The sequence below is a fragment of the Vulpes lagopus genome, chromosome 19, assembly GCF_018345385.1.
Source record: "Vulpes lagopus strain Blue_001 chromosome 19, ASM1834538v1, whole genome shotgun sequence".
NCBI lineage: Eukaryota > Metazoa > Chordata > Mammalia > Carnivora > Canidae > Vulpes > Vulpes lagopus.
This window is the reverse complement of record NC_054842.1, coordinates 5,785,575-5,805,461: the sequence shown is the minus strand read 5'-3', so window position 1 is coordinate 5,805,461 and position 19,887 is coordinate 5,785,575.

Below are 19,887 nucleotides of genomic sequence, written 5' to 3'. Positions count from 1 at the left end.
TAAAAATTAAAAAAATTATTAAAAAAACCACTGTTTTAAAATTTTAATGTCAGAATCTATGTGGGTCTGCTTTTATTGTATATATTTACCTTTGCTTATGTGTCATATTTTCAAATCTTTTATGCTTTTCCATACATTTTTGTTGTATTCTGGACATTTGGTTTAAGTACAAACAATAAAGACTGGAGCAAAATTTTTCACCGAACAGGCCATACAAATTCTATGGCCAGGAAGATAAGGAGAAAGAATGTTCTCTTTGATTTTTTTCAGGTATTGAACTGGGTTTGAGTTGTGTATAGCTTTTTTTATTTATTTATTTTTTATTTTATTTTATTTTATTTTATTTTATTTTTTTGTGTATAGCTTTAATTAGTTTCATTTCACATTTGGTTTTTAGAATCTTCATTGTGCATATATCTTGCTTTCTTTTAAATTTTAGGACTCTTCCTCTTGAAGATTTTTGGGATATAAATACTTCATGGCTATGAGAGATTTCCTTCTTGTAGCACACACCCACCTCTCTGCCACCTCTCCTGCAATGCCAGGTAGTCGGCCAGAATAACAGACAAGCAGGGAGGATGAGATCTATATTTGGGGAGCTTCCAGATTCCTTTTATTGTACATGGCCCTTACAATTCTGAAGCTTTTTTCTTATCCTAGCAATGTCCTGGGAAACACGACCCATAATCACAGTGCTTTAAGCACTTAAATATATATTGACTCATATAATATTAATGACCACATTGTATGAGATATACTATTTAATTCTCACTTAGGAGATGAGAAAACTGAGGCAAAGAGATGTTTAAAAAAAAGCCAACCTTGCCCAAGGTCACATAGCTAGTAAGTGGTTCACATGAAATTCAAGTTCTGCAATCAGTGGAATGAGCTTTCTTTCAGAACTACCCCTAGAAAATTGCTTTCTGTGGCCTGGGCACTACAGTTATCAGTAAGAGGTATTTTATACATATCTCAATCTATCTTTATTTCTTTGAGACCTCCAGGTATAGTTGTTTCTTTTCTAAACAACTGTTTGAATAAAGAAGTTCATGCCATTTCTGTGCCTTTTCAGATTATACCGTGAATCATACACTATACCGTTCCACTAGCTCAATTGATTGGCTTACACTTTCTCCTGATCATCATCTGTGCATCATGTGTACCTGCTTCCTGATTCTACCTGGTTTTGACTCCTCTTGTCTTAGCCTTGTGCTTGTGCTTTGGGCAGATGGGGGATCTGGCTGTTCATTATCCCATGATCCATCTTACAAAGCCTTCATCCCTCGGGGCTGCTAGTCAATGGAATGCTCTTTCCTTGGCCCTGGGATCGCACATAAGCTTGGTCTCTTCAAGGTTTTGGTTAGGAGGAATTTTGATGAAAACAGGAATATAGCAGTAATAGCTTAGATATATTACTTATTAGACATTGGGGTGTGAATCACATGCTAATAAATATTATTCTGAGTGGAGACCAACTATACTACATTATTAAATTTTATATTTTGTGTTTCCACACAAAACTATTCAACTATAAATGGAGCTAAACCTAAATTCAAAAACCCAGAGGTTAGATAATGTAGATAATAATATTTCACATCTCAGGCTTTGGGCAAGATTGAGGATGAAATAAGTCATGTTGAAGTAATATTCCAAGTGTTACCTCACACCAAGCAAAGAGCCACTGTTCGCACAAGAAGTGGATATTCCACCAACACTCACATGTATGAGTGTGAAGGACCATCACTGGCATTTAGAGAAAAAATATTCACAGTCAGAGCTCTCATTTTCATGACAAAGATCAGAAAGAAAATGGAAAATATCACACTATCAGTTATTTTTCCCAAAGTACAGGAATGTGTCTCTAATGCCTTCTGTTCTTAGGAGCACATTTTCTTTAAGATGAAAAATGACAACTCAACATGATTGTTCTCTCCACAGAACTGAAAACAAAGTCCACAGAGAAACATACTAATTTTCTAGCCAATGAGTATTTTGGTGCTTAAATAATCTAAATACTATGAGCAACTGCTTTAGTTGTAGAGAAAATACATTGAGAAATGAAGTAGCCATCCCAGCTAATGACAACTGCAGCCCACCCTCATTCCTGCATTTAGTGAAGGCCTGTCAGGCTGTCTTTTCTTTTGAAGTTCCACAGAGAGTCACATTAAGGGGGTGAATGCTTCCATTTCAGGTTCCATTTAGGCCACCCTATTAACTTTCTGTTAAAAGCTTTTTCTTTTTCTTTTTTTTTCCTTTTTCCCCCTCATTTGAACATTTTCTTGTAAAATCTCTGGCCGGAAGAAAAATTCCTTTCAGAAAACTTTGACTGAAATATAGAAGCAGTTTTTAAGTTACAAGCCTTTGAAAAGAAGTGTAGGTTCTCCAGCTTTCTAAAAAAAATCAGTTCTATCTGGTATTTTATATAAATATAGTCCGATATGAATATAGTCTGATATAAAACTCCAAATCTGCATTTATTTTATTGTACTTACTTGAAGAGCAGTGGGTAACATTTTTGGTGAAATTTAACTTATTACTTTTTTTAATTGAAATTCCTGAGCATTGCAACCCTCGGGTGATGCTATTTGCTGCTTTGTCCTATATTTGCAGGAATAAAAATGGCAGAATCGTTATCCTGAACCAATTCCCTAGATGTCCCCTGTGCAACATTTGTAAAGAAATCACTTGGCATCTCATAGAGGCTCGATAATGACTTAAATTATGATTAGCCAGAACAGCCAGTAAAGGGGTGATTCGAAGATGCCTATTAGGACCTTCTGCTCCTAAATACCAAGTGTGCTATTTCTTCTTATTATAACTTAAGTCCTTTGCATGCTGAGGACCTCAGAGAGGTTTTTGCAGTCTTTCGTGGATGTTCAGACCTCTGGGAAGTACTCACTATTAAGAGCTAAGACCACATTAGCGAGAATCCTCTAAGAGTGATAGATTAGTCCTGTTTTGAGGAGCTTGGTACATAGAGATTATATTCATTTAAATCTTGATGATGAAAGTTCTTCAGTCAATGGAGGTAATGAAGGATGCTCTTAAAGAGGAAGTGAAATATCCAAACAAACTCTGTTCCCAGGGAAACCACAGTATGCAAACAACATGGACAGATTTGTCAGAATGGTGGAGATGGCTTTACAAATGAGACAAGGGGTCCTATAAACCAACTAAGAAACCTGGGTTCATCCATAGTCCTTCAGCAGTGATGGAAGTATCTATGGAGGAAAATGATGACATATTTGAATTTGGAAAGTGCATTCCAACCTGGAAAAATCAGGAAGAGTAGATCAGCAACAAAAATCATGGGAGAAAGAAAACCCATCAAGAAATTTGTTTTTTTTTTTTTTTAATTTTTATTTCTTTATGATAGTCACACAGAGATAGAGAGAGAGAGGCAGAGACACAGGCAGAGGGAGAAGCAGACTCCATGCACCGGGAGCCCAACGTGGGATCCGATCCCGGGTCTCCAGGATCGTGCCCTGGGCCAAAGGCAGGCGCTAAACCGCTGCGCCACCCAGGGATCCCAAGAAATTTGTAATATGAATGGGAAGGAATGGAGTTAATACACTCTGGAAATAAAGAATATGATGTGGTCAAAGATGATTTGAAGATTTTATACGGGTAGAAGAGGAAATTGCAGAGATAATTTTTAGTATGTTTATTGAGCAGTAATAATAAAGTGCTATAGAATTCTGTACTTACCTTCCATATTGAATTGACTTGTCCTATCAAACTTCATTTGTCCTTCAGGTTGCTAGATCTTAAAGGCTTTGATTTTTAGACATGAGTATCTGGTACTTCCTAGAACTTTTCCATGAATGTTAACTTCTATTCACGTGTCTACTAAATAGTACCTATTGGAAGAAATGGTACCATAGGACAGATAAAAGACAGGTTTTCAGAAACTATTTATTGAACAGATTGACTAGGAAATAATAACAATAATCATCACCACCATGGCAATGTCTTTATTATACAGTTTATAGAATACATCTCACATGCATTATCATCTCATGGGATTGTATGTGAGCCAGGTAATTTTGTAGTTGGGAAAACTTCAGAATAGTTAAGAAACGTTCTCAGTGTAGGAGTGATGACGATATGGGCTCTGGTTTTGCCTCTCCATCTTGTTCATGCCTGCCCAATGACTTCTTTGGGGGCCATGTGTTCTGAACCTCATGTGGGTTAATGAATGCTCTGACCAAAATGTGGGGATGCTTGTTCTGATCTTCTCCAAGGTAGTGCATAGATGGCACCATTTTAGACAACTACCTTGTGACCTTACCACCATGCCCTTTGCTCTATATGTAGGCTGGGGATTATGGCTGGGACTTGGCAGAGGATGGAGGAGCAGAATAGCTGTGTAGCTGCATGGATCATTCACCAGCCCAATTCCCTCTTGTCAGTAAGTTACTCTGAATAAATGTTTGTATAAACAGTATGGAGTGGCTTTCCTCATTTTTGGTCTCAAAGTGCCTTCTCAATATGAAGAACACTTTACTGACTCTCTTCCAACTTCTAACACCCAAGATCACAGAGCCTGCAAATCTAAGGGGTGAGATGAGAATCACATTTTCCAGGTTTCCATTATACTAACTACTTCACCAACTAATGCTAAAACTGATGCTGAGGATTCAGTAATATTTTACAGCATATTTCAGCATCAACTGAGTAGTCTAGCATTGTTTGGGGGTATTTCTCATTGAATATTTTTATACAGTATTTCTTACTAATGGCCCATGTTTCATGCTTCTTCCCTAGAAATGTTACCCCTTATAGTAATATCAACAGTCAATTTGCCTTTGTTTTTACTTTTCATTAATCTAACTTAGGTGAATTTGTTATTATCAATTAATTTGGCAGAGCTATTTCCACTGTCTCCATGGATTCCCAGATAGCAAGTTTATAATTCTCATAATCATATACTGACATTTCTTTGTCACAATATCAATTAATCTTCTGAAAATCACAGTACTATAAAAAAATACAATCCTAAAAGCTAAGTTTATTTGCAAACACATTGAGATGAGTAATAATGAACAGTGACATAATAGTTTCACCTAACATTATTTTAAAAAGGATAATAGTAATACACACTATCATGAAACATCAAAGGAAGGAGCAATTAAGGATGAATAGGTTAATTGGAAGTGACAATTTGATTTTAAAAGAGCAAGTTTATCAGGTAGATAAAAGGGGAAGGGCACTGCAGGCAAGGAAGAGATGATGACAAAGGTACATTAGACACAAAATGGCATGGCAACTGTGAAAGCCGCTTATAGTTGATTATACCTGAAGTGAAGCAAGGGAGCAATTGAGACTATAGACTTGGCTGTCCAATAGAATCTAGTGCCATATGTTTATTTGAATGAAATAAAATTAGAGCAGCCCAGGTGGCTCAGCGGCTTAGTGCCGCCTTCAGTCCAGGGCCTGATCCTGGAGACCCGGGATTGAGTCCCGCATTGGGTTCCCTGCTTCTCCCTCTGCCTGTGTCTCTGCCTCTCTCTCTCTCTGTCTCTGTCTCTGTCTCTGTGTCTCCAATGAATAAATAAAATATTTTTAAAAAATTTAAAATTCCATTTCTCAGTCACAGTAGCCACATTCCAAATGCTCAATGGCCATTCAGCTAGTTGCTAACATATTGGATAGAATAGTAATAGAACATTTCCATTATTGTAGAAAGTTCTTTGGTACATCTCTGATAATGGACAATGGCCAAGTGACAGCTTTGTAAGCCCATTAATAGTGTGAATGAAGACTAAAGGAATAGCAAATGAGATGTGAAATTTTGAACCACCTCATCAATCCCATCTTAAACACACAATTTTATCTCCCTCATATTTATCCAGATTTACCTAAGCTACTATTGTATATTTTTATAGCATTGTAAATGCACTGGAGCTTTAATTTTAACATACAAATGCAAAAATCTAGTCAATATAAATAAAACCCATAGAGAACATAATTTCTTACCAAAGTTATTTATTATAAACACAAACGCACAAGTTTCCAGAGGAACAAAAATAACTGATTCATATCATATAATTAGTAAGTGGGACCATCAAATGAAGACTTTGTTTCCTCCCTCACAATGAAGACCTGGGTGCACAAGATCATAATGTATCTTTGGACCTGGATTTTGAAATTTGAGGGTTATGACAAATTTCGATTGCCTCTGCCCTCATTTCCAGGATATTGTGGGATTTAACCATAATAATGTAGTAGAATATCAACATCTATGCACACCAAATAGTTAGATTATGTGAATCCTGAAAACATGGTATCTGGTTCAGGAATAAGGTGTGTTCTGTGATCTCTGGGAAGGTTTTATTTTCTCTCCAATGAAAGAAGCACAAGACAAAAGTGACTAATTTTTTTTCTACTAGGTATGCTAATATGCACCTCTTGGAACTTCTATGCTCTGATAATGCAACCAACACAGGAGAATGGCAGAAGAGCAGAGCTGGAGGCCTTCCCTTCCTTCCATTTCTGGAGGTACTTGCCTCATTCAGTGAGATAAGGACTCTATTTTTGTTTATAACCAACAATTATAATTAATTTTGTGTACTTAAGAAAAGACATAGTACTATAGATTTTTCCTCCCTAGGGACACATATATCTTTAAGTACACATAACATACAACCCAAAGGGAAGGAGACTGGAATCAAACTGGAATCAGTCAGAAAAATTGATGTGCACAAAGGCATAGAGGTTAGGAAGCTTGGTATATTCAAGGAATGCTCAGGGTTCATTAGTTTTCAGGGATGAATAATTATGGCAGAGTCATGGTAGGTAAAGATAGGTGGGCAAGGGGAAAGTTGGAATAGATTCTGAAAGCCCTTGGTTGGCATACCATGACTGTAGTTCATTTGTTTGTTTGTTTGTTTTTTAAATATTTGATTTATTTATTTGAGAGAGAGAGCGAGAGAGCATGAGCATTCAGGGAGGAGCAGAGGGAGAAGCAGAGTCTTTGCTGAGCAGGGACCCCAATGTTGGGCTCAACTCTAGGACCTTGGGATCATGACCTGAGCCAAAGGCAGATGCTTAACTGACTGAGCCACCCAGGTGCCCCAAGACTGTAGACCTTATTCCAGAAGTAAAAGCATGAACTCTATCAGCAATCTCCGAAGATGGTCATGTACCTCCCATTTGAGTAGCACTCATGGTGCCTTGCTAGAGTAAGTATTCAGGCTGAATTCCTTGTTTAATAATAATATACCCTTAATTACAACATATTGTAATTTTCTGTGTATATAATTTTACATTTTTGTATTAAGACATCCTACTATAATATTAGGAAATAGAGGTGGTGATTTGTAAGATAAGTGGGAGAGGAGCTGCTAAATCCCAAATGGATTCTGTAAAGGTCAGTTTATCTTTGCAATTCTCAAAAGGGTTAGAAATTCAAAAGCTCCTACATCCTCACAAGAGAAACTGTAATGATAAAATAAAAGGCTAGATGGACCTATTATTTTAGATAGAAAAGATACCAGGATTAACTCCATGCTCTTTTGGTTCATGACTTCCAACTTTAGAAAGGACACCAACAAAACCTCAGGCAAAGAGCACACACAGTTATCACCGAAATGTAGGTATTGAGATGTGAGTAAAAAGATCTAATTCATTTGAAAAATTATTCCTGCTTGCGTGTGGGTATACTTTTAGCTTTTAGACACATTTTCACAGTATAAGGAAAATGCTGGCCTCGGTGTATGCTTTAAGCAGGAAGTGTTCCTGTCTCTTGCATTTATGCTATTACTTAGTCATCACTAATATGGGTATGGGTTTTAAAAAGCACTTTCGGTCTGCTGTGCTAATAATTTTGTTGTTTGTGAACAATAGAGTGAATTTTTCAGACAGTACATTTGAAGCTTAAGAGATACAGTCTTTGGCTATGAAGCCAAGGCTTTTCTTGAAAAAGCTCAGGCTCATTATTACCTAAATGCTACCTGTTCAATAGTTCCGATATGCTCAGCATTATGTAAGATGTTATGGGGGGACACCAGAGTATAATTAAAGGATAGTGAGTGGGATAGTGCCCCCACTCCCAAATCACATCCACTAGGAGCCCCAGATTGTGACATAATTTGAAAATAGGACGTTTGCAGATATAATTAGTTAAGTTTAAATATGGTCATACTATGGTCCTAAATATTCAATGACCGGCGTATTTATAAGAGAAAGGAGACAGAGACTTGGAAGCAGAAATCCGAAGGATACACACAGAGGGGAGAAGTCCATGTAAAGACTGAGATAGAGATTGGAGTGATGTAGCTACAAACTGTGTCAAGAATGTCAAGAATTGCTGGCAATCACCAGAAGTTAGGAAGGAAACGTGCGGCAGATTATCCCTCAGAACTTCCAGATGGAACCCACCCTACTGACACCTTGATTTGGGATTTCTGGGCCACCAGACTGTCAGAGGATACACTTGCAACGTTTTAAGACATCCAGTTTGTAGTAATTTGCCATGCTAACTTTAGGAAACTGGTAGAGAAAGTAATCAGAATCTGCAGGATTCATGTTATAGGTCATCATGTTTATGCCAGACCTTCTGTTGTTCACTGAATACTCATAGGGAGTTCTACTCTTGCTTCACAGATGAAAGAACCAAGACTCAAAGAGGTCAATACATCACTCTCTTAGCAAAAGATGGTCAGAGCCTTTGTTTCTTCTGTTAAGCTTATCACCTTAAATGCCTTGTGCATTTAAATGTATTAATCTTAAAAGTGCTGATGCTTTAGGGTTGTTCAGAGAACAACTTATGAATGGCTGGGGTATGAGAAGGCTTCCTCTATGAGGAAATGGAGCTAAGTGGAGGGCTTTGAGATTTCAGGAGAATTTGGACGATAGACAGGTCCAAAAAGCTTTCAATGGGCAAAGCTGTTTAAATTCTGAGTCCAGTTCTATGGTCTAAGCAGTCAAATGCTGATGCATCTGCTGAATTAAACCTTTTCTGTATAGGACTGCATCTATGGTGTTTCACAAATGAGGTACAGAGAAATGGTATATAATTACCTGTTCTAATTCTTATGGTCACCCTGTGGCATAGGTGTCTCCTCTCTCATAGCATGAAAAAGGAAATGAATCTCTTAAAGCTTAATTGATTTTTCTTCAAAGTCACATAACTAGAAATTGAGGACAGGGAATTAAATCCCAGTTGTTTCTGACTCCAAAGTCCATGCATTCCAACTATGCAATAGTAGAATGATTCTTCCTCCTCCCGTCGCCATTCCTTCCCTTCTTCTCTTCCTTTGAATTTACTTAGTATTTTCAGAATAGAAACAGCACCAGTTAGAACAGAAAATTGTATAAGACACAAATCTCAGTGGGAGCACAGCATATTCATGTCTTTCTGAACATAAGAAGGTTGTAAAACCCAAATATCTGTATGCATTTGGTAGGAAGAACAAGGAATATTAATTACAACTGTGGGAATGCTATGGCTTTTTGGAGGGGTCTTGCTCTTCAGCTTTGAGCAACAGAAGAGTCAATGGTAATTGCTCATTTATCTCTGTCCTGCTAAGCTGACAGTTTCCTGTGACACGGTTTCTGTCATCACGATTGCTATACACTTGGCTTCTGGCTGTGTGCCTGGCACATAGCATGTGGGCAGTAAATGTTTTCTTGAATGAATGATTATGTAGCATGATAGATAATCCATGTTCCTGTAGTCCTTACTGATTATTATCCTTCAAGCAGTTTATAATACACATGAAACATCGAAGCTAAGACCCATAATTAAAATGGAGTTCTTCATGCAAACAAGTTTTACTAAAAGATTATTAAGTTATATTTAGTATTTATAGGCTTGGTAAAAATCTAATTTTCTTAAAAAAATAAATAAAATGGTTAACCTCTTTCTACTTTGATGTGATTGTCCTAAATATCAGGTTTCTCTTGCTTTCTTTTCACTTCTCTTCCAGTATATTAGCAGTCTAGACATAACTCACAGTTAATAGGGAACACCTCAGTATACATGTATAAAAGGAAAAAAAAAAAAAAGGAAACCTAGTTAAGAAGCCATACAACCTTTCTACTAAATCCTTAATTCTTTTTTTAATGATTAATTTATACAATCCAGAATGTAAACACATTTAGAAAGTTTTCTGATAATTTAAATCAGAGCTCATCAGAATAATTGTATTCCCATCATGTGTTTAGGAATCAGTCTTCCCAAACAGTATTGTATGAAGATAATGAGACAATATGCATATGCAAATTGCTCAAATCAAAAATTACGTTCCTGGACACATTAAACGGGAGATATTAGATATAATGATGATTTGACATACAAAATATCTTCATCTACTCAGAAAAATCATGCAAAAAGATACCACCATCACAACCTATGTTGCTTATTATCTACTGAGAAAGTGCTAGAGAAAATGAACCACAATGCCAGTGGCTTTATTTTACATTATGAAAAATACAAAGCAGTATTCTTTTTGCAATTTTGATGCGGAAAACTCCCAAATCCTTTCTTCTGCCAGTGGATCAAAATACCAAGTGTACTGAAAGTCAGTTGTGCCCTGATCCCACATGAAAGCTGCCAGGAATCAAGACAGATCCATAGGTCAGTTTCCCCTTCTCTCTCCTAATTCCTCTTCTGCAGTGTTCTGCATTATTTCTCTAGATCTCTTGTTGTAAGTTGAATCTTAGGAAACATTTCTTTGTATCAGTCTGCTTATTTACCTAAGCAGCCACCTGGTCCCCTTAGATTCTTTTGGTCTTCTGGGGGACATGGTTAACATAGAATGGCATCCCCTGGGCATCACAAGTTGTTTCTAGGAGTGGACTGAGGCCCCCTTGGCCCTCTTCCATCCACACTGCTTTGCACAGGCTAAGGAAGAAGCCAGTTTCCTGTGGAGAAATATTTTCTCACATACAGGGGAGATGTGTCAGGAAAATGGCCTCCCAGTAACTGAAAAGAAAAGGTAGATTTTTTTTTTCCCCAAGCCTATTTTGTTCCAGACATTTTTCAAGGACGTCAGCAAAACTCAGGAAGTAGGTATTATTATCTCTGTTTTTCAGATGAGCCGGTAATTTGCTCAAGGTCATATAGATAAGTAGTAGGTGTAGAATTTAAACTTGAATTTATCTGTCCTCAAAACTCTTTCCACCATATGTACTGACCCAGGAATATACCTCCAGTCAGGGCAAAGCAAGCAGTTCCACATCAAGAATCTTACAATAGTTATATGACTTGGAATAAGAGAACCATAGTACTGGTGGGGAGCTTAATAATTACTTAGTCCAGTCCTCCCCTTTACAGATGAACACTGTGGCTCTAAAAGGTTGAGTGTTTCCAGTAAGGTCAGATGTTAACGAATATAATTCCCATCATCTGATCAGTTTGATATTTGCTGCTATAAACTGATTATTTGTGCATGTGCCCTGCCCCTAAAATTCATGTGGGGAGAAACTAACCACCCATGTGATGGTATTAAGATGTGGGGCTTTTGGGAGGTGATTAGTAGGTCATAAAACAGAGCCCCCCCAGAATGCGATTAGCACCATTATAAAAGAGACCCCAGAGAGCTCCCTTTACCCTTCTGCCAAGGGAGGACAAAGAGAGAAGACCGGTGGCCATTTATGAACTAGGAAATGGGCCTTCACCAAACACAAAATCTGTTGGTGCGTGGATTTTGGATTTCCCAGACTCCAGAACTGTGAGAAATAAATTTCTGTCATTTATAAATTACCCAGTTTATTGCATTTGTTATAGCTGCTTGACTGGATTGAAACACTCATCCTAAGGATATTCTTTCACTTGACAGTTTGGTTTACTTTGATGTCATTTATTTTTTTTCCTTCATTTTTGCATTACCTTTTTTTATCCTTTATTTCAATTGATCATCTTCACTGATGAAAGAAACAAAACTTTGTGTTCACCAACCCATTTCTCCTATTTATGACCATGGCTAATTTTCTAAGAATTCCTTAGAAAAAATGCACTTGAGATTACCATGAATTCAAATGAATGAGAACAAAAATCAGAACTATTTGAAGCTTAATTCAAAATTGTGAAGTTTTCTTTCTACTTTCAACTTCTTTTGAACTGATTTTAAAATGTCATTAATGTTCTTACCACTTGCCAGTCAGCAGGTTTGCAACTTGCCAGTTTGCCTCTGCTCAAGTCTTAAAAATAAACAAACAGAAAGCAAGCAAAAAAAAAAGTCAATAAAATAAAATTGCATAGCTGCCTGACAGACAGACGGCTTCAGTGTTATCTTCAAGTCAATTCTGTCTGAAGATGCATTACATTTTCCCTTGTTAGCCAATTTTCTGCCATCTTGGGAATAGTTAGCAATCTACCCATCACTATGCCTGGGTTACATAAAAATGGGAATGCTTGTAAAGGTCTTTTATTTTGCTCCCAAATGATGAGAGGAAACAAATGCTTGTTGTGTTTCTCTTAATGGAACTTGAGTGAGTGATATTAAAAAAGGAATACAGTTAAGGATATATTCAAATATATCTCACAGGGAATTATAAAACTCTTATTCTCCATTTTGATACTGGTCTTTTGAAAAGGATTTTTGTTTTGATACTTTACCTCAGTGCATTTATCGCTCACTCTGAACACTCTTGCTGACCTGGGATTGCATTTGGAGAAATTAAAAACAGGCAGAACACATTCCAGAGATAGAAGTGTTATGAACACCTTGCACAAAAGTTGGTTCCAAATTGGAAAATAAAGTCCAAATCCATAGTCATCACTGTTTGTCACCTTACTATGTGACTCGGTGTCTCCTTTTCAATGGATAGGGAGAAGTCCTACAGCCAACTGTGGTGGTTCCTATAGAACACCACTGTGTTCTCCAGTACAAGTGGAATTAGGAAGAGATGAGTAGAAGTTGAAGAGCAGGGAGACAGGAGTTATGGCAAGGCTGAGGTCATATCAATAAGAAATAAGTCTGATTCATCATTAAATAATGATTTTCATGAAGCATTGGCTTAGATCAATTGCCCTAGAAGCAAAGCCCAAGATGAGGATTTTTTTGTAGAAGTGATGTATTTGGGGGAGAAATAGATGAAAAAAGCAGAATAGCTCAGGGGTAGATTCTAAGAAGTGATGTGGTCTTCACTAGGGATTGGCTTTAAGCTGATCTTATGAGGAGCTCTGGTCCTGCAGCATCTAGTACAGTGGCCACTAGCCACATATAGCAGTCAGGTGCTGGAGATGTGGTTAACTTGAGCTGAGATGTGCTGCAAATGTAAAATATATACCAGGTCATGGATACAGTACAAAAGAAAAGTAAAATATGTCATGGATAGTTTTTTATTGATTACAGGTTGAAATAATATAATTGTGGATTAACTAAAGTATATTATTACAAATTGCACCCATTTGGTTTTACTTTTTAAATGTTTTTTTTTTTTTAACTCTTATTTATTTATTCATGAGAGACACAGAGAGAGAGAGAGAGAGAGAGAGAAGCAGAGACACAGGCAGAGGGAGAAGCAGGCTCCATGCAGGCAGCCCAAAGTGAGGCTTGATCCCGGGTCTCCAGAATCAGGTCCTGGGTTGAAGGCGGCGCTAAACCGCTGAGCCACCTGGGCTGCCCAATTGGTTTTACTTTTTAAATCTGACTACCAGAAAATTTGTCATATATGGTTTGCATTTACTTCTACTGTATAACACTGCTGTGAAATGATAATCTGGATTTATTTTAGTCTAGAAAGTCTGATACAGTCATGTAATACCTTCATCCTTGCTTCTTTCTTTCTCCCTCTTAAAGCTTTATTCAAAATTTCCTTTATTTCCTCCCAAATTCCCTAACCACAAATGTTACTGAACACCTAGCAAGGCAGGATTGTTTTCCAGCTTTCTTCCACAAGTGATACACAGGCCTGTGATCTCATCATTCAAACACCCAGGCAAACATATCCATAAATGCACTACACTAAGCACGACTACAAAATGCTCCCGACAGCTTGGTGGTGGGAAGAGATATTGGCAGCAGCTCTTCAAAATAAGCAGCTTATCCAAAGTCCAAAAACACATTATCAACTGGCTTCCAAATGCTACCATTTTTTCATCTGCAGGCCCATTTTGTTGATGGTGGGTGAGTTATTGTTGCAGGATATTTAAACAAAAAGGACCTCACCACATTCCGTTTCTGAAGCAATGCTATTTGCAGGCATCCAGAGGACACTTAAATATTCAGTAACAGCAGCCAAAAGCCAAATGATATACTGTAAAATTCATATTTATGTTAGATCACATTACACTGCAATTTATACCACCATTTCTACCCCAGACTCATTTCTCAGGAACGTGTGAAATACGTTGGTGCATGCTCATTTTCTAGAAGTGCTTGATAACTGTACTAAATTCTTGCTGGAAACTTTTTATGACATAGGCTCATCTTCATCATTATCACCACCGTGTCACCACTGATAATGTTTTGCAACTTTTGTTGCAAATCTGTATTAGGTAAATGTAGGATACTTAAATCTGTATTAGGTATCATAGATGATTTATAATGTTGGACACTTGCATAAAAACACAAACATTCATGTGGCAAATAAAATCAATAGTTTAGTCATTTTCTATCTACTTTGGCAAATTTTAGCTCAAAAGAATTGGAGGATAGGGAGCAATTCTAGAATATGACCTAACAGCATAGAATACTGGGCAAATCTTACTCCTTTGTCTTTTCTTGCAATTTCCTTGTATTTTAAAAGGCAGGCTCAACAGCCAGTCCTGCAGCATGACATACAGAGTAGGCAGCCAAAACCCCATTGTTAGTAACGGTAAATACAACAGTGGATACAGTGGTGGAGCAGGGAGGGACAGGATACAGTGCAATGATTTCTAGGTATATTAGATATCTGAGAATTAATGAATATTTAGTAGGCCTACTAATATTTGATCTAGCAAGTATTAATAGTGCCTTGGTTTTAACATTTGGAACTAACAGTAATTTATCTAATCTCTGTGTCAGATTATAATTAATTTTTTTCAACAAAGGATGGAAGCCATACCCCAGCCAAATAACAATATGTTATTTGTATATGCAAAACAGTTAATTATGTGATGCAATTAAACTGGTATCTCAAGAGCAATCTGAAAAGAAGAATATCATTGTAAAAATGACTTCAACAAAAATTTAAAATATAGAGCTTATCTTTGCTGTGGTTTTGAGGGAAAATATGCAAAATAGACCAAAAAATTAATCTTCAGTGTTTAATGTTTATTGTTTCCAAAAACTCAGCTCTCTGAGGGCAGGGCATATTTCTCAAGCATATCACTCTCTGGACATTAACTCTTTGAATCTTTTTGAGTACCATTTTGCTAGTAATTTCTTGAACTAGAACCTTCCACTTGACTCCGATTTAATAAAACAATAAGCTCTCACATGTCACATGTCAGATCTTTTCCTCAAATAATCTCAAAAGACCTTCCTAACAACCATATTACCTTTTACAGAAATCCCTAGATATAAAGTAACTCATATTTGGGAGCAACATATCTAAATGCCAAATGTAAGAGACAGAAAAGCCAGTGACTTAACCCAAGTCTCAGATGAGCTCAAGCATAAAATTCTGATTTTCATACCCCTGTATGATATTCTACTTCACTGTGACCACACTGTCCCCCATGAAGTTTAGTAAATTAATGATCAGAGCTTAATAAATTAAGTTCAGGGGACAATGACACAAACATTAGAACAGGACTAGCCTTTGGCCATTTTGTGGAAGAAATCATGGCTACCAGAGAGTACTTCCAGGTGGTATAATGAAATAGTCTTCTCATAAGTTAAAAATTCTATGTTCTTCCAGTCAGTTCAGTTCAATTAAGTATGTACTGACCCTTTGCTATGTAGCCAAAACTGCACTAAGTTATGTTCTCAGGATACTGAGCTCATACTCCAAGATGAAAGTTCAATATGTATTTGTTTCAGCTCATCTACCTTAGAATATAGCAAATTTCCATTATTTGTGTTAACTGGTATTATGTCAGTGCATCAGAATGGCTAGTAAGGATGGCCAAAACAGTGACTTTATATATTATTTTGAAAGATTACCTTACCCTTCCAGTGAGGAAGAGTGATGAGCCAACAGAGTAATGGTTAGCCTTTCTCAAGGCATGCACACAGCTTCTATTATTATGGGATAGAAAGTTATAGGTAAATAGGTAGATATCTTAGGATACTTGGAAATGCATATCCACAGGGGTCCACAGTTGTCTGCAGAAGACTCATGGGAACATTTACACATCTGACTCACTGATGATTGGAAATGTTACTTTAATGAAGAATATTATAGCTATATGGGAAGGATTTCCAGATGTTTTTACTCCCATATCTGAAACGAGAACTCCATAATTGTTGACCAGTAAAACAAAACACACACACACACAAAACAGAATATGACTGAGAATTGTATCCAAATTTCACTTAATGTTTTACCCTTCTATGCATGTCACTTGAGGCATCCTTGATGAATTGATGGCCATGCTTGCTCAGCTCCTCACCATCTCAGATCTATTTTCAATCTAATGCCCTAGTCCTCTCACTAAGAGGCAGACCTAATCATGGGACCGATAGGTCCTTATGTAAAGACCCATTACCTATGAGTAGCATACAAAAGCCAACTTATTCTGAAAACCTATTCCCAACTGTCAGTTGTACTGATTGATACTATACTTTTTACATTTCCATGAAAACACAATACCTTGCAAAATTGTAGGTATTCCTGAAAGAATACCTTTCTTTCAGGAGGGTTACTCTTACTTTATCTGTCTGAGGAATGTATATGAATTTCCTGGTTAGCCATCTATACTAGACTAGAAACATAACTGTATACTCTATAGAACTCTATACTAGGAACATAAATCCTTGCTTTTTTTTCAGAAATACACATTCTGTATTTACATTATTAATTTCAATTATTTAAAGTTGCTTTAATTTAATTATTTACAAACTAGTAGCCACTGTTAACATATGAATTATCACATAGCAAGTACTTGGGCATTTTGGATGCCCAATGTGTGTTGGTCTGCCTCCCTCTCTATTTTCATCTTATTTTATTTTTCCTTCCCTTCTCTTATATTCATTTGTTTTGTTTCTTAAATTCCACATGAGTCAAATCATATGCTATTTGTCTTTCTCTTACTGACCTATTTCACTTAGCAAAATACCCTCTAGTTCCATCTATAGGAAACAAAGTGAGGGTTGCTGGAAGGGAGATGGGTGGAGGGATGGGGTTATTGAGTGATGGGCGTTAAGAGGCCACTTGATGTAATGAGGATTGGGTATTTATGCAACTGATGGATCACTAAATTTTACCTCTGAAACTAAAAATACAGTTTATGTTAGCTAAACTGATTTTAAATAAAATTTTTAAAAGTATATGTTGATCTGAACTAATTGTATTTAGCTTCATTATCTTTCTCTTTTATAAATCACCGATCAAAGAATACTCTCCTTTATGCAGATACTTAACAGGGAAAATATACACCATTGTTTCAGAAACTGATTATGCAGATTGACTCTCATACTAAGAAATTAGAAAATTAACTCGGCACCACTGCTGTGGGACTTAAATTATAAAACTAGTTATATTTTGGAAACTTTGAAAATCTGCCAAAAGAGAAAATTATGAGATTGATTCTGTAAATGATGCTGTTCAAACTTAAGCTACTTCTCTAATGGATTTGTTAGAGATAATTTTTTTTTTTTTGTCCCAGACATATCTTTTGTTTTCTTACTTTTGATCAGTAGGTATCCTTTGTTTCATCCCGGAGTGAATAATTCCACCTGCAGAAAAATGTAAACCTATAATCGTTTGTAAAAGGCAAACACAGTCCTCGATTAAGTAAATCAATAATAAATAGTCTCAATACTTCATATAACACAACCTCATCCCACACTTCTTATTTTCTTGAGTATTGTTCCTAAAATAACAAATATGAGTGATGGAGGGAGAGACTAAATTCCTTTTTTTAAAGACTGTCCTGAAGTGAGTCACTTTCCCCACATAGAACACATTTATTCGTTAATTTGGCATTGAAGTGATGATACACACAGAAAAGTGCATATAGCATAAGTGTAAAGCTTAATACGTTTTTACAAATGTAACACACAATGTACTAACCCAGAGAAGCCCCCCTCATGCCTCTTTCTAATCATGATCTTTCTTTCACCGCAGGGGAGCCATTATCCAGACTTTTAACATCATGGATTACTTTGCCTCTTTTTGTACTTTATGTAAATTCCATTTGAAATAGGTACTCTTTTTCTTTCTGGCTTGTTTCCCCTCAATACTATATTTGTGAGTGGCTATATTTTGTTCATTCTTATTGCTATATAGTATTGCATTGTGTGAATATACCATCATTTATTTATCCATTCAACTGTTGATAAGCCTTTGGGTAGTTTCCAGGTTGGCTTTATGAATACTGCTGCTATGAATATTCATGTGAATGTCTTTTGGTGAACATATGCATGCATTTTTCCAAATGCTAAACCGACCTTATATTCCTGGAATAAACCACACATTTCGTGATATATTATCCTATTTATATGTTGCTGGGTCTGATTTTCTAGGATTGGATTTAGGATCACTGCATTTATGTGGCTGAAAGAAATTAGTTGGTAATTTTCCTTTCCTTTAATATCCTTGTGAAGTTTTGGTGTTGGATTTCCCTGGGTTTTACAAAGGAGCTGGAAAGTATTCTTCTTTTTCTTACTTCCTGGATAAATTCGTTCAATATTAGTGTTATTTCTTCCTTGAATATTCAGAAGAACTCACTTTGAGGCCATGTGGGTTTGGGTTTTTCTTTCTGGAATTGTTTTTAATTACAGATTCAAATTCTTGATTCAGATTTAGATGAGATTAAGATTTTCAGTTTCCTTTTCTGTTAACTTTGTATCAGGATTGATGTCATTCATCAATTGTGGAAAATGTTTGGTGATTATCTCTTTATTTCTAATTTCTACCATCATGTTCATTCTCTTTTCTTCCTCTGAGACTCCATTTACACAACTATCAGACTAATTGAATATGTGGGACGTGTCTCTCACCCTTTTTCCCCTGTCTCTGTCTGTGCATCAGTTTTGTATTTTTCATTTATCTGTTTTTCTATTAACTAATCATGCTATGTCCAATCTATTGTTAAATCCACCTTAAAGTTCCTAATTTCAGGTATTTACTTTTTGGTTCAAAAATGTCCATTTGTTTTTTATAGGTTTATATAGGTTTTATAGGTTTTTTTGAAACCTATAAATAATAAAATAAACTGATTTAACCCATTCAGTTGTTTTAACATAAGTTAATAAAATAATAAAATAAACTGATTTAACCCATTCAGTTGTTTTAACATAAGTTAATAAAAAAATAAAATAAACTGATTTAACCCATTCAGTTGTTTTAACATAAGTTTCATTTTTTTTTAATAGTGGGGAATAGGCAACTATGCCAGTAAATGGTACTGTCTACATTCAGATAAAAATAATGTAAACTCTGAGATTTATTTTATTTTATTTTAAAGATTTTATTTATTTATTCATGAGAGACTACAGAAAGAGGCAGAGACACAGGCAGAGGGAGAAGCAGGGTTGCAATTTTCCATCCTCTTATCTCTTTTTTTCATTTTTTTTGTCTATCCTGTGAGCATATTTTTCATAATTATTTTTATATATTTCATAATCTCCTCCTGCTAATTCATATATTTCATAATCTTCTCCTGCTAATTCCGATACCCATGGGTCTTGTTCTATTGACTATTTTTTAAATTGTTGATTACAATTCACATAGTCTTGTACTTTTTCAAGTTCAGTGTTTTTTTCTCTCTCTTTTTTTTTTTTTTCAAGTTCAGTGTTTTGATTGTGTAAAAAAGAACCACAGACTCCAGATTATGTAATATTC